Source organism: Carettochelys insculpta, chromosome 7 (genome assembly GCF_033958435.1).
Source record: "Carettochelys insculpta isolate YL-2023 chromosome 7, ASM3395843v1, whole genome shotgun sequence".
NCBI lineage: Eukaryota > Metazoa > Chordata > Testudines > Carettochelyidae > Carettochelys > Carettochelys insculpta.
This window is the reverse complement of record NC_134143.1, coordinates 17,712,611-17,728,856: the sequence shown is the minus strand read 5'-3', so window position 1 is coordinate 17,728,856 and position 16,246 is coordinate 17,712,611. Positions and strand designations below refer to the sequence as shown.

General features: G+C 41.9%; 1 pseudogene; it reads right to left on the bottom strand.

Moving 5' to 3' along the window:
• Window positions 1-198: 198 nt before the first annotated feature.
• On the bottom strand, window positions 199-11,149 carry LOC142015778 (pulmonary surfactant-associated protein D-like; annotated as a pseudogene).
• Window positions 11,150-16,246: the final 5,097 nt, after the last annotated feature.

Sequence of the window (16,246 nt, the reverse complement as noted above, 5' to 3'; positions counted from 1 at the left end):
CTTCATTGATTTATAGCAATAGAAAAGATCACCTAAAATAAAAATAGCAACATGATTCAGCATATCTGTATTTTTATGTTGCTGACACAGCACAGTATTCAATAAATGATGCTATAGTAAATCAACAGTTATATAATTATTTAAGTGGCAAGCCCATTTACATCTACTGATTTTCATAAAACCACCATGACAAGGAGATTAAAATTCACAGATTATTAACCGTTTTTCCTCACAGGATCTGTCATTCCATTTGCCATCAGGAAAAATTTCTACACACGCTTCACCTCCACCAGCATTATTGGGTTCTCCTGAAGCCCAGTTTGAGTATCCAATGACTTCACCAGTTAGATACTTAAATGTGCCTTCCACTTGTATCTTATTTATTCCAAGAAATGCTGATTTCTTATGATAAGCTGTTATTTGTTGTATGGTGCTGTCCTCATTAGAATTCCTTGGAGAAGCAAGCAGACCACCAGCTTGAGAACATGAGGTTTTTGAGGTCTCAAAGTTGCCTTCAGCACCTCTGGTTATGAATATTTTGTCACTAGCACTTGTACCACTTGCAAAAAACTGAACTAAAAATACAAAGAAGTGCAGTACAGGTGGGTTATCTTTTTTAACACACAGTTCTTTACACTAGAGTAACAGGTTCTAAGACCAGGGACCATGATGCAGTTAGTTTTGTCAGTTTACTTTGTTGTCTGTAGCAAGCAATCTCAGGAAAAAAACCTTAGGCTGAGGTTTATACTTGATTACTGTTATTTCCAGTAGCAGTAAAGGCAGATCTGAGGAAGGGGTCGATATATATTCTATCTAGAAAGTTTTTACTGTCCTAGAGAGCACAGTGGAAAATATACAGACACCAAAGTGTACATATAATTTACCAGTACTAACTTAAAATCTTACACTATTATAAGGCATAACATTTGGGAACACCACTGAAATACTTTTTATGACACCAGCCCCCTTGTGCTTGATATGGCACCATGAAAAGTTCTGTCATTATTCTCTAATCTCATTTAACATTTGCACCTCTCTTTACAGGAAAGAATCAAGAGCCTGTTTCTGTTTCAGTAGACGAACATGGACATTCTAAGAGCAGAATGAGGCCACATGCTGTTGATTTCAAAGGGCGGCTGTCTCACAAATGGAACAAATCTGTAAGGAATGTGTCAGCAGCAGCTCAATCCTGCTGAAGGAATTTGAGCAATGTGTCCTTCAGCAATCATCTGCATGAAAATGAAAAAGTGTGCCTATGTAATGCCTTGCAAACAAAACCTGATGGATAGCAGATGAAGCCATGGAGTTTTGTGTATCGTAAACAATATGTTGTTGTAAAGTCACAATTTATGCAACCACTTAGTGTAAGAATTGTGGCGTCTCACCAATGCTTGAAGTTGTTGTGGGGGTACAGGGCAGTCATCATCACTGTGTAAGGCATGGATTACACAAGGCTCCTTTCATCTGAGCATTGTGAAGCAGCATGAGGGAGGGGTCACTGGCTGAACCAGCTAGCTGGGCACCTTTGGCCAATCTGAGCTCTTTGGCCATACGGCCATAAATTTGGTTTGACTAATCCTTCTCACTTCCCATCCCCCATTGTTCTAAGATAGAACTAAAAGCTGGATGTTGGTGTCTGTATTCTTCTGTGTGAGACTCCACCTTAGTGGACACTGAGCTGGTGAGCTGAAATCACCAGCAGCTGAAGCCACAGAGAGCTAGATTCATTGGGTTTTGCCCAGAGCAAAATGCACAATGTAGTGGGCAAGTGGACAGCAGGGAGGCCAGTGGACAGGCAGCCAGCAGGGCAGCTGGCAGAAGCAAGCAGACCACAGGACCAGCACAAAGGTGGCATTGCCTCAAGCTCAATGGGGGGAAGTCATCAGGGTGATGTGTCAGGGTCTGCACTGACTGGACAGACCTGTAAGTAGGTCATATGAAGTGGAGTACAGAGAAAGTTTGGGTATGTGAATGGGATACTTACACTTGTGGACTGGTGAGCCTGAGAGGCAAAGGATATTGCTCAATCCATTTGAGCTGTCACAGTTACTTGTGGGTTGGTTATGAACTCTACTTGTGGTATTTTCCCAAGCTCATGCCATGTAACTCCTCTGCCTCTTTCATTAAGAGATTATTTTCTACACTCAGACTTTCTGCTTGTGAGTGGGGAAACATTGCCTTTCAGAAGTGCCCAGTGATATGTGAATTTCCCAGGCTACTGGGTTGGGGCTTGAGCCGGTTCTGTGTGAGATGTAGGAAAAGGAACCCCTAGATATGGGACCTGGCCCTGGCTGCCGCCAACTGCTACTGGCAGAAGGATTACACATCAAATAACTTTTCAGACACAAAGTAGATCCTACTCAAGCCTCCCTGTATTAGTTTCAGTATATCTTGAATGGGATTTTTTTCACACAAGATCCTGCAGCCATTCACCTCTGGACTTGCCTGATTACACCAAAGGGGAAAACTGACTAGAATAACTCTACATGGGAGAGGGTTAGACCTGTATTTTGCATGTGGTAGATCTCAACTACTTTACTAAAACATCAAAAAAGTACATAGAAGTTTGGAGTATGAATGAATAGCAAAATGCCCAGATAAACCACCAGCTATTAACTCTTCTTATCCCTGAGGAAGTAGTGACAAAGCGCTGCATCCAAATTATTCTCTTTGGCTCAATCTCTCAGGCTGTGGCTATGCTACATTCCCCTTTTGGAAGGGGGATGCAAATATGGCTGGTTAGATGTGCAAATGAGGTGCTGATTTACATATTGCATCCCTCATTTGCATAATGGCAGCCACTTGCCATTTCAGAAGCGCTGTTTTTGGAAAAAAAACAAGCAGTGGAGATGGGGTTCATTCAGAAGGAAACCCTGGTTTTGAAAAAGCCCTTCGTCCTGAAAATATGAGGAAGAAGGGTGCTTTTGAAAATGGGGTTTCCTTTCGAATGAAACCCATCTGCACTGCTTGTTATTTTCCAAAAGCAGCACTTCTTGAGCAGCGAGTGGCCACCATTATGCAAATGAGGCATTAAATATGCAAACAGCAACCAATTTGCATTTCTGATTGGCCACATTTGCATCCCCCTTCTGAAAGTAGAATGTAGTGTAGCTGTAGCCTCAGTGACTGGAATGAACAGTACTTTGTTTATCTTACCTTTTTGGATTCTGCTGACAATATCTTTCAGGGCCTTCAGCTGTTCTTGCAAATCACTTATATGTGTTTTAAAAATGTCAAGTTCTGAAGGATAAAACAATAGCATTGTTCTTACTGTGTCTTGCTAAAATATAGAAGTTTTTCTAAAAGCTTTAAAGTACCCAGAGAAGTCATCTCCAGAACTAATAATGAAGCACAAGAGGAATGTGAAAGCTACAGGTTGAACCTTTCTGGTTTGGGACTCTCTAGTCTGTCAACTTCCGTGGTCCACTAGAGCACTGGTGGCTGGGAGTAGGGGCTGGCTGGGAGTCTGGGGGTAGAGCAACTGGCATCCCAGAGTCTGGATAAGGGTCTGGAAGCAGAGCCAGTCTGGCAGACAGGAGACCAGTGGCCTGAAGAGGAGGGTGGGAGTGGAGCTGGTCGAGTTACTGGGGGACTGGTGGCCCAGAGCCTGGCGAGAGAACATGAGTATAGCTGGTCCAGTGGCCAGGGGTCTGGAGGCCCACAGCCCAGCCCAGGAATGGTGAGCAAAACCGGTCCAGCAGTCTAGGGACTGGGAGCCCAGCCAGGGCTGGCAGCAGGGTTGCCAACTATGAGGGATATTGGCAGGGAAGTAGGCAGCACCCCCCAGGGAGAGCTCACATCCAGCAGTGGAGGGGCTGTATTTGCCCTTCTGTGGTTCAGCAAACTCCCTACTTTGGGACTGATTAAGTCTCAGGGTGCTGAACCAGGGAGGCCCAACCTGTACTGGTTTTGATTTCTCAGTTTCTCAGGAAGAGAAAATTTAAGTTAAAACTGAGGTGATGAGGCCATATGACCACTGAAAGTAAAAGGGAAGCGACCTGTTGGGTTCAATTGTAGTGGTATTTTTTTTCTGGTGGGAGCTGTTCTTAGAAACTTGAGTTCATCAGACTAACTTGTACTAACTCTTCAGGCTCACACACTCCATTCCCTTGCCAACTGGACTGTTGCCCTCAATGTCCATCTTTGAACATTCTTCCCTTGGTCAGACAGAAGCAGTGAAGTTCTATGGGAACATTTATGCCATGAAAACCAGTGAAACAACCATAAAAGTCTCTCTGTCTGCCCTGTTGAGCATCTTCTTTAGCCTCCCTCAAAGGAAATGCACTGCTTACCTCTGCCTCCACAGTCACCCTTTGGTCCTTGTTCACCTCTGTCTCCTTTTGGTCCAGACGACCCATCCATTCCTGGAAGACCTGGCATTCCTCTTACTCCTTGCAACCAAGGAAAAAGTGAAAGACAAAAATAAAGCAAGTAAACAATTGAATTTGTAGGTGTTGTCATAGTTTGTGAACCATTCATTCCTGGAAGACCTGACAAGACAGCAAGTAAACAATTGAATTTGTAGGTGGTGTCAGAGTCTGTGATTTCTGTCATAATTAGAGATGGACAAAGACTAGGTCATCACAAGTATCAGTGAGGTAGATGAGTTAATCTGTATCTTCAAAAATAACCAAAAGTCCTGGGGCACCTTATAGACTAACAGATATTTTGAAGCATAAGCTTTTGTGGGTAAAGATGAAGATTTTTTGTTTGTCATTCATTCTGCAAATATGCCCAAATAGTTGTAGCTTCTGTTTTATAACCTTCTGCAGTGGGTTCTCTTTTGGCTGTATCTTTCTGTATAATTCCTCATTGGTGACCTTCTGCATCCATCCTATTCTCAGAATCTTTCTATAACAACTCCTTTCGAATGCCAATATTCTTCTTTTTGAATCTTTCATTATCACCCATGTCTCACATCCATACAACATGCTGCTGAACATACACGTTTTCAAGACTTTCAGCTTCATTCCTAAGCTAATTGCTTTGCTTTTCCAGATCTTATCCATCGTCTTCAAACTCGCTCTTGCTTTTGCTATTCTAGTTGTTGTTTCCTTCTTACAGTCCAGATCATATGTTATGTTGCTCCCCAGATATGTGAACTTTTCTACATTTTTCTAGTTCAATCCCATCTACACTGATCTTCCTTCCTATTTCCTTATCTCCAGATACCATTGTTTTTTTATCTATGTTCATAATCAGTCCATACCGCTTCCCTTCTTCATTCAGCACTTCTGCACTGTTTTCACTAGCTTCTCCTCATCTTCGTCAATGATAACTATATCATTTGCAAACCTCAAGTTGTTAATTATTTTCCCGTGCATAGATATCCCTTCTATCGCTTCCTTGATCTTGTCCATCGCTCTCTCCAGATGTGCAATGAAGTATCTTGGAGCTATTGGACCTCCTTGTCTCATACATCATCTTGTTTTAAACCAACTTCCCAACTCCCAGCATGTTCTCACCGCTGCCTCTGCATTGTCATTGATATCCTTCAACAACTGTATCAGTCTGCTATCCACTCTGTATGACTCCAACACTGCCCAAGTCACTTTCTGATCTATACTGTCAAATGTCTTTTGAAAATCAACGAAGAAAGTGCATACGCTCTTTGTCTTTTGTCAAGCTTTCTCTGGTATCAGTCTTAGTGCCAATATCTGCTGTATGGTACTTATATCTCTTCTGAAACCTGCTTGCTCATCTTCTATATGCTCTTCTATCTGCAATCTTAGTCTCTCAGTCAGTATCATCATCAGCACCTTGCCGAGATGACTCATTGGGGCAATCATTCTGTAGTTCTTGAACTCCAATGTACTTCCTTTCTTGCGTATTGTCACAAGCACAGATTTTGTCCATTCCTTAGGCCACTGGGCCAACGCATATTGACTAGGCTGCTGAGGCTGGACTTTGGCTGTTGAACCACGCTGTCCTGACTGCAGGGGCTATTCATACTGACTTTGGCTGGTAGGCTGCACTGCTGCAACTGCAGGGGTGATTCATACTGACTTTCGCCATTAGGTTGAACAGCCCTGACTGCGGGGCGATTTGTACGGACTTTGGCTGAACTTCCTCATTCAGCTGAACATCATTTAGGAGGGTTTAAAGATCTGTTAAAATCTGCATTCCAGCGTCAGTGGGAGCTCTTCTGAGACAAACTCAGAGTAGTACTTCAGTGAGCTGCTTGGTATCATACAGTGCAAAACCAGGAATTCCAATGAATAATAGTTCTGGGGGAAATGCAATTTTTGTTCCCGTTTCAGACATTTCAGTTGCATTAGCAATGCTCTGCCTGAATCAGAGTTTGCAGCTAGGGCAGTGTTTTTACTGATCTTTTTATGCTTCTCACCAGTTTATTAACTTTACCAAACTTGCATCTCCACAGCTCACTGACAAATTGTATGTGCATTCCATGTATATGGACAACATTTAGCATTAGACCTTTGCAGAACCAATTGCAAGATTTTGTTGTGTAACTTGAATTGTCACTTATGAAAGCAAATATTTTGATGAAGTTGGCACCTTAGTTTGACAATTACCGCTTGAGAAAGTATAATATAATTAACAGCTTCTTCTTGGCAGTCACTCAATAACGAGTAGGATGCCTTCATATCAGCCTCCCATTTGTGAGTCTGTTGATGGCTGGTCAGCCCAGTTCTGGAGCTGCAGATCTTATCACACAAGGGGCGGGTGTTGATAGATCCCTTGCCTCAGGCAGGCAAAAGTAGAGCTTGCATGGCTCTGATGATACTGGATTTCCATGTCAGTGTTGACTTTAATGGAAAGATAACTTCCAAGATATGGGAAATATGCTACATTTTCCAACAGTTCTCCATTGACTTCAATAGACAGTGCATGAGGCTGTCCCTTTGGTGAAGGTTGGTGGAGCACCTTGGTCTTTTTGATGTTCAGTGTTAGGCTGAGATTCTCATATGCTTCAGCAAAGACACTTAAGATGGTCTGAAGGTCAGTGGGAGAAAGATCAGCAACCATATTGTGATCCATGTACTGCAGCTCCACAATCAAGGTGTAGAGGTCTTGCTTTTAGTCTTCAGTCTCCTGAGATTGAATGGGTTCCCGTTCATTCTATAAACAATCTTTACCCCATCTGGAAACTTGTGAGATGAAGGGTCATGGCAATGAACATGCAGAACAGTGATGTGGCAACAATGCAACTTTGCTTGACTCCCCGTTTGATGTCAAGGGGGTCGCTTTGGGATCTGTTTTTGTGCAATACTGTGGTAGTCATCTTGTCGATCAGATGCATCCAAGTAAATGCAATAACCAAACAGGAATTAGGGGATTTTGAAGTGTGCTGGGTCCTTTTGAAAATAATCTTATGTAGATGAGCTCCATGTGATCGAAAGCAGCACTTTTGAAGTGCTGTGGCCACCGTTATTCTAATGAGATACTGTATGTTCATTGCAGTGCCTCATTAGAATATCCCGAAGTGTCTCATTAGCATCCCCCTTTCAAAAAGGGGGAGCTAGTGTAGACATAGCCAGAGTGGTGGGGAAAATATTGCTGCTGTTGCTTGTGGGTGTTTGATGTCTCTATCCCAGAATTCAGAGCACCCACTAACTGAATGAAAACAAACAGGAGAGCACACCATTTTCTCCGGCACAGCACTAGCACAATCACGGATCCCTGAATGTTTCACATCATTGCACAGACCATTATGGCAATTTGCCGGAATGTCTTTCACTTTTCCTTTCAATGACAAAGAGAGATGATTGTTGAGGATGTTGTTGATGATGAAGAATTTGAAGAGGCAATCACTCAACTGTAGTCCAAGAACTCAGAAATGCTGGGTGCCCTGGATGCATTGCTGAGAGTGGAGTGGCATTTTTGGACTTGTGAAACCAGCACACAGTGGTGGGACCACATCATTTTGGAGTCCACGAACTATCAGCAGTAGGTGCAGAACTTTCTCCTGGGTAAGTCCACTTTTATGGAACTTTATGATTTGCTGTCCCCTGCCCTCAAGAGCAACAACACAAGAATGAGGCAGGCTTAACGATTCACTAGACAGCGGCAATCACTCTGTGAAAGTTTGCAATGCCCAACAGTTAAAGATCAGTGGCAAATCAATTTGGGGTGGGAGGATCTACAGTGGGGGCCATAGTGATGCAGGTGGCCAGTGTAATCTGTTAGTATTTCCTGAGGAAGACTGTGACCTTGCGGGACGTACAAGCCATAGTGGATGGCCTTGCTACCATGGGGTTTCCTAACTGCGGTCAGGCAACAGATGGCATGCACATCCCCACCATGGCCCCAGACCACCTGACCTCTGAGTACATAAACAAAAAGGGATACTTTTCAATGGTGTTGCAGGCATTGGAAGATCACAAAGGTTGTTTCACTGACATCAACATGGGATGGTCAGAAAACGTTCACAACTCACACATCTTTAGAAATTCTGGTCTGTACAGAAAGTTCCTGGATGAGACTTTTTTGCCAGACCAGAAAATCAAGATTGGCAATGTGGAGATGCCTATAGTAATATTGGGTGTCCCTGCTTAACCTCTGCTTCCTTGACTCATGAAGCCATACACAGGCACCCTGGACCGCAGCAAGGATTACTTCAATCAAAGACTCAGCAAATGCAGAATAGTGGTGGAATGTGCCTTTGGCCAATTAAAAGTGAATTTCAGGTGTCTATTTACCCATTTGGACCTTGTGAAACTAATGTCCCCACTGTGATTACAGCATGCTGTATTTCACATAACCTTGTGAAGCCAGGCAGGAGAATTTCGTGAGCTCCTAGAGTGCAGAAGCTGATGCCGTGAATAGGGCTTATTCACAGTCACTTACATGCCATTCTCCAGTAACCATGAGCTGCAAGACTTAAGAAAAAGAGAGACATATAAGTTATCAGAAGATACAGCTGGTTCCCATAATTTGGAGGTTTGTATCTTTTGCACATACAAAGGGATTTCTAACTTTGTTTGTTGTGTGTGGCATATTTTAAATTATTTTTGATGCTCATTGTAGGAAACTATACAGTTCAGATGACTGGCCAGGAGAGATGGAACCATTCATTATTTTCTGCAAGACACTTGTCCAAATATAGCGCTGATCAGCAACTGAAAGTTGATGCTATCTAATAGCTGACAAAAGCCAACTGGATGTATAAAATGTGAATCATCTTTGCTAAACTGCAAGTGAATAGGTCATAAACCCACCGTAATGCTTTGCAGTCAGTCTCAGACAAAAGGCTAAAGACTAAATATATGTGAAGACTGAATTACTCTCTGATCCCTGTCGCTGGAAGAACAACAGGATTCTTCTTACCCTGTAGAATTTCTTGTCATAAATATCTGAGGTCTGTCTCTTAGGGACTAAGCTATTTCCTATATTTTCATAACATAAATATAAAGTAAAAACTCGCACATGAACTTTTAAAATCCTTTGTGTTCAGAGCTGCAGGACAGCAATTAAGGAAGAAAAGGCCCACATTTTCTTTGAGAATTACATAGATGTGTTGCCATAGATGAGAAGGAAAATACAATGCAGATCTGCTGTCTGCTCTAGAAAATTTATTTACTTCTCCAGTTCCAATAATTGTCTTTCTATTGATGTAATGTGACACCTTGCAGCCCAGTCTGTGCATAAAAAAAGAAATCACAAGTCATAATATTGGAGATATAACATGAATACTTCACTAAGCTGCTAGTGTATTCTGGAACAGTAGATTTAGACTTGGGTGAAAGCAGAAGGCTACTGCCATGTTGATCGCCAAAACTTTGGGAAATCAGCCCTCCCCTATTCCACTCCTGAATGATGATATAAAAACGCAGGACATTGCTTCTGAAATTCTCTGCAGAAAATGTGACAAAACATATTTACCAGAATACCTGAGTGAGAGAGAGTTGGTTTCTCACTTGCATTTTCCCCCTATTGTGCTTTCTCACCTTGTGGTCCTTGGTCTCCTTTTGCTCCTGGAGGCCCCATTTTTCCAGGGGGACCCTGCAAACCCCTCAGTCCTGGTCCTAGTGTTTCATTAAAATAAAAGCAGTTAGCAAAAAACATTCAGATGAAAAACTCCCAACCAACTCCCATGGAATATTCAAAAAGGGCTGGACAAAGCATCCAATATTTCATGTTAGGAAAAAATCTGCTGTGAGGTCAACAAAGGCACTCTCACTTCTGTGGTTCTGGGAGAATAACTGTTAATTAACTGTTTTTATTATGAATCATAAATACATGGAAGGAATAGCACAGTGAATGCAGACAACCCTTTGTAAACATGGGCTTTGATTATGCAAGTTTCCCCCAATCTGCACAAGTAGGTTTCCAAAGCCATTGGGCTTCTACTGCAGGTTGACCCTCTCTTGTCCAGAACCCTTGGGACCTGATCAGTGCTGGATAAGAGAATTTTCTGGACGACAGGAGGTCAATATTTCCTAGCAGCATTACCAACACTGCCACTGCTTATTGAGTTCTTAAAAGACATTGGGGTAAATTACAGCTAAACAACAGCACAGAACACTGAGACCTAGGACTGGTGGCTGTAAATAAACTTTATGGAACCACAGAAACCTGGCGACACCCAGGTTCATGATGTGTGTTCATCCCACTAACTAACATTATGCTGGATTATGGAGTTTGCCATATGAAAGAGCTCCAGATTAGAGAGGTTCAACCTGTAGAAGTTAATTATTCCCTTTGTGGGCACATGGACCCGCCTGTAGGCTGTGGAGAATAGCCTGAATGGTTTGTGTCAAAGCTGGAGGAGAAAGTGAAACTGATGGCTCTCTTTCCTCGCGAAGATGGAAGGATACAAAAGTATAATTAAAAGCAGCCAGATAGAGAGAGAGAACATTTAAAGTTCAAAGAGCGATAGAGAATATCAGAGGAGCCAGGGAAGGCAGAAGGCAAACAAGGACAGTGTTCATTGTACTAATAGGTAGGTCACAGATAAAATATTGGTCAATAATTATAGTGCTGTACCTTGGTCTCCCTTTTCTCCTTTGGGACCTTCTTTCCCATCTCTTCCATCTCTGCCTGGTAAACCATTGATTCCAGAAGCACAACACTGCATTGCACAGCATGAATTCCTTTTCTCTTCATCTTTATTTATATCCAAACCTGTCGCCATCATCAGTGCCACAACCATCACCAGAGCTTGTAATGGCTGATGGAGATTCATGGTCAAGCCTGTTGATCCATGACAAATAGGAAGAGAGTCACAGCATAAGTCTCTTTACATAGTTTGTCCTGTTGTCCCTCTATAGGAGATACATCAGCAAAGTCTAGAATCTGAGGACTTGGTCGTAATTTGCACTGATGTCACTTTATACCACAATAGCAGTTTAAAAGAGCCATGAAAAGACTGATAGCAGGATAGTATTGCGGGAAGATTTCTGATAGCTATTTGGGCCTTGTTGATTCATATTGTGAGCAGTGGTTGGGGTTGGGGAAGATTCAGAAGTTCAGTTCAAAGAAGCCTGATGAGAGCTACAAGATAAAGAATCTGTGAGCCCCCAGCTTTAGTCCGAAGCATGTTGTACGCTGCATGGTGAAGTCTATAGAAGACATCAGATGTTAGAAAGGGGAAATGCCTATTTGAATAGTCCTTTCATTCCACCCTCCTTCCAGTTCATAGGCTTACTAGTGTTTTGTTCTGTCTTAAATTTAATAGTATCAGGGGTTTTGTTCTCCTCAAGGGCTCAACTTTAATTTGAACCCAGTCCCAAAGACATAAATTAATCCAACCAGCTGTTGTGTTTAAATAAATGAATAGGCCTCCACAGATATCAGGAGTGAAGTACATCCAACCAATCCTTTTCCTCTCATCACCAATCCCCATGTAAATGAAGTTAAAATATGAGCTGCAGTCATTGTTTTCAGCTATCTGCTGCCTGGTTGCTTCATAATTAATACTTGATGTGCATTGTCTGTCACTGTGTCATTATTTTTCCTGACGTACTCTTGGATGGCACACATAGTGATTCTAGAGGGCACACATCAAAGTGAGGACATTAACAGGAGTCATTGTGTGGTTAATTGCTACAAAAGGCACTAAATACTTGAGTTTGGTTTATGAGCCTTTAGTTTGAGAAAACCAGGTCTGAGAATTAAAGTATTTTGTATACAACTGAAATAAACTCCCATGAATACCAATTTATTTAAACTTTTAGATCAAACACTGGGCCAAACACTGAAAGTGGTTGAGTCTCCACAAATATTTCCCAATCAGTGTAAACTCAAGTAACTCCATTGTGAAGATCTAGTTAATATAAAACTTGTGTAAGAGAAAAGAGAATCAAGCCCCCTGGGACTTTGGCCATTAACTTCCGTGGGCCTAGGATTTACCAGCTTTATTTTTAAGCTCTACAAAAAGTCTGAGTCCCATAAAACCCTACACCTGACTCTCATATTTCCTCTCTCGAGCTTCTAAAGCACAGACCTGCCACAGAACTAGAAGAAGAACCACCTATCTTCTTTGGAAGTAGTGAGCCTCTTGCACTAACCCCCAGAGCTAACCATGCAATCTAGTGACACCAGCGTGTCCCAGGTCTCTCATCTTCAGCTACATCTGAGGAAGTGGGTCTTTGTCCATGAAAGCTTATGCTCCAATAAATCTGTTAGTCTATAAGGGGCTACATGACTTCTCATTGTTCACGGAATCTAGGAAATCACAGCCTTGTTTTCCCCAGCTCTAACCATTAGGTCACATTTTTCCTGCAGTTGGGAATAGACATAAGGGGTCCTGACTCCCAGTCTCTGGTTATAACTGGTCGACAACAATCTATTACACGCCCTTTGGAACACACAGATGAGTAGTGATGCCTAATCCACTCTCCTAGACACTAGACTACACTTCTCTCACAAAGCCAGGAATAGAGTCCTAGAGCACTTCCCAGCCTGCTCATCCCCTTTTCCTCCACTGTTACTACCAGGATTCCCGACAGACCGTCCTCCAGACCTATGTGTGATATTTTGCTCATCTTCCCCCAAAAAATATTCCTCTCAAGTCTTCACTGGTACCTCATTGGCTCCTCTCTTCATCTCCAAAGAAGGAAACAGTGAGGAATTAAGTGCAACAAGAAAAATGAGGACAGAAGAGTCACTGTAGCCTATTGTTTCATGAACAGCTGATGGGGTGCATAATATAATAATAAGAAAAATGTCAAAATACAAATTTATAAAAAAAAAAAGCCTCTACAAAACCTTCCTTCCTCTAGGCCCCTTTGATGGCTTTCTGATTGTCTGTAAGTGCAAAAGACCCAATTCCTTGTGGTGTTTTGCAGCTTGCCTGTCCTCACATCCCCTATAGATACAAGTCTCACAACAAAGGCCACTATTCCCAAAACATGAGATTCTAAAGGGGAAGCACCACTCATTTAGCTATTAGGGAGAGTTTATCTCCAAACAGTAATCCTCACTGAACCCTTACCAAAATTACTGGGAACCGGAATGACTCCGAAATCAGCCTGAATGCTTGCAGAATAATTGGCTGAATTCCTTTTCACCCACTGGCTCCAAACTGGAATATGAAGGCTTAGATTTGCTGAATTTAGTTTTAGTTTGCTCAAGTTTTAATAATTACTCACTGACACCTACCTTTACTTGCTCAGTAATCAATGAGGCAGTTTGAGGCTCAGACAGCTTATTTAGCTGCTGATGTAAGTGAATGCAGTGAAGAAGAAACCTTAACCAATCTGGTGGCTTTTTCCCTGGCTGCATAAGAAAGTCGAAGTATGTTAGATTTGCTGTCAGAGGTAATGCAAACAGATTTATTTTGACAAGAGTTATGGCCTAGATACCACTGTCCTTACACTACTGTAAATAAGAGTTGCACAATGGAGCTCACTATCTCACTCTTTACTGGTATTAGCTGTGGTTTTTAGGAAAATATTTGCAGTTGATTGCTTCACTTCATATAGTCTACATTAAAACATCAAACAGTTCCCTCTCCTTATTCCAGTAAATGGATGTGTTTTTGTGTAAATTAACCAAAGAATACACAATATACCACTTCTGACACTCTACCATTTAACAACAGCCACCCATGTCTGGCATTCTCTTCAGTGGGGTCTTAACTAGCCATGGGAAATTGTTGCCTTGCTAAAAATCTCTCTGTTTATTTTTGTTTGATGGTGAGAGATAGGTATAGCAGTCCCCTTTAAATTAATTTCTTCATGGCTGTGTGCTTCTTAAGGACCAGTCACTAGCTGGCAGCATGGGAGGAGGCTGGCTCTGTCATTGGTGGTGAGATAGGAGGGCAGCTTGTGTGGTGTGATTGGGGCAGTTGTGGGAAGCAGATGATGGCGGGTGACATGGGAGGGGTTGGCAAAGTCATGGTCACCTTTGTGTAATGAATCAAAGGAACAAGGATGAGACAATGCTGGGAGGCAGGAGTGACCTGTAGTAGCAGTTTTTATGACACTTCTGCCAAGTTCACTGAACCTGGCCCATGGTCTCCATGTACCTCCTTACTCTACATATCTCTCCCCAGCAGAAGCTAATTGCAACAGCAGAGTCATCTCTTTTCCTATCATTTAGTTTCTGGATACTAAAGTTCTCTCAAGCCAGAGAAGAAAATGTGAATCAATAAAAATAAAACACTTAAACATTTATAACTATCAAAATTATATTACAATTAATTCTGACAACCCTACTTAAGAATGCTTTCATTTGGTACCTTCAAGACAACTTCATTTATGTACAGGCACACATGTGGCAGTGATTATTTGCAGGGTGGCCCATACTTCCCAGGAAGCGGAATGGAATTCCTTCACAAAAGTATCAAAACAAATGGATGGAAGGTTTGACGTGTCAATAACTAAAGACTGGTCTCAACCAGCATCCCTTTGAACTTTGTGGGAGTTCAGATGGGAATCTGGATGTAAAAATCACTTCTCTGCTAGGCCCCATTTGTCAGTGGCTAGGAAGCCCAACACTCCATCCTGCTTACCTTTCTGGGCTGTGCTGACTGTTGTGTTTGCAACTCCAGCCATTGCGTTTTATGACGATTGAGTTCTCGGTGATAACGTCGCTGTGTTACTCAGACTGGCTCATTACAAGGAAGACAATCTTTGAAAACTATGAACTTAGAAACAGGCAATATCCCAGTGAAACCATCTTGAAGACCTTCAACAAATCACTAGTAGAACATTACCAAGGTGTTGCTTTATATTTCTGAGTTTCTTTACTATGAAGTCACAGCTCTATTCTGAGCGAAAGTGAGACTACCCTCAGGTTGCAGTTCTCAATAATAGTCACAGTAATGTTGCCTTCGAAGTTTTAATCATAAAACCTACATTTAGAAAAGACTTCACGTTATCAGTTTAAATAATGTTTAAGTCAAGTAACAGAGGAACCCTCATGCTTCATCGCTCTATATTACTGTTGTGTCCAGGTCTATAGACTCAGGCTCATGGGGTTCGAGGTATGGTGCTAAAACGGGATATGCAGACAATCAGGCTCAAGCTGGAGTTCAGGCTTTCTACCTCATCCTGTCTTCGGGCTTCAGATCCCCAGTCCAAATGTCCGTAGACCTGGACTCTGAGCCACAAGGCTGTAGGATTTGAAATGCACCCAGTGACTCCAGTGCATCCCAGCTCTCTCATATTTCAGCTACACCAATTCTGCTGCAAAACCAGAGGTAAGGCACAGGAAAACCTCATCCTAGTCCATAAAGCCAACAGACTTGACTGAATAGACACAGGGAGCAAATCAGCTGCATAAGATGGTGCCATTTTCACAAAGTCACTTTTAGGAATGGAAGTGAAAGTCTCAACACTCAGTAATGGCCATTTTTCTCTAGGTTGAGACAGACATACAGACAAGTATGTCAACACATATTGTTCCCTGTCACCTGGTTGCAGGCCATGTGGGGGGTGCTTATATATAAATGTGGACTGCAATTTTTTTAAGACAAAGGAGTTCAAAATAGTCATGCAATGAGTGTGCATAAAAGAGGTTAATGAAAAAGTTGAATGAAAACAGTGACTGGTAAAATGCTTTTGTTATAACATACTAACAATTTATACAGGAATAAAGGGTTTATAGAAATTACCTTCTGGATGTTGCTGTAATATTGGAAGAGAATAACAATATTTCAAAATATTCCAGTCTTCATCTTCACAGTTTTTCAGTTAAGACTATATATAGGCCAGCAGTAAAGAAATAACTTTTAGGTAACAGCAATTTTTTCTTCATTACAGTAATGTCACAGTGGTGTTTAAGACATGTTAATAGTTAGTTTCCATCCTTAAACACTAGTCTTCTAGGTATCTTA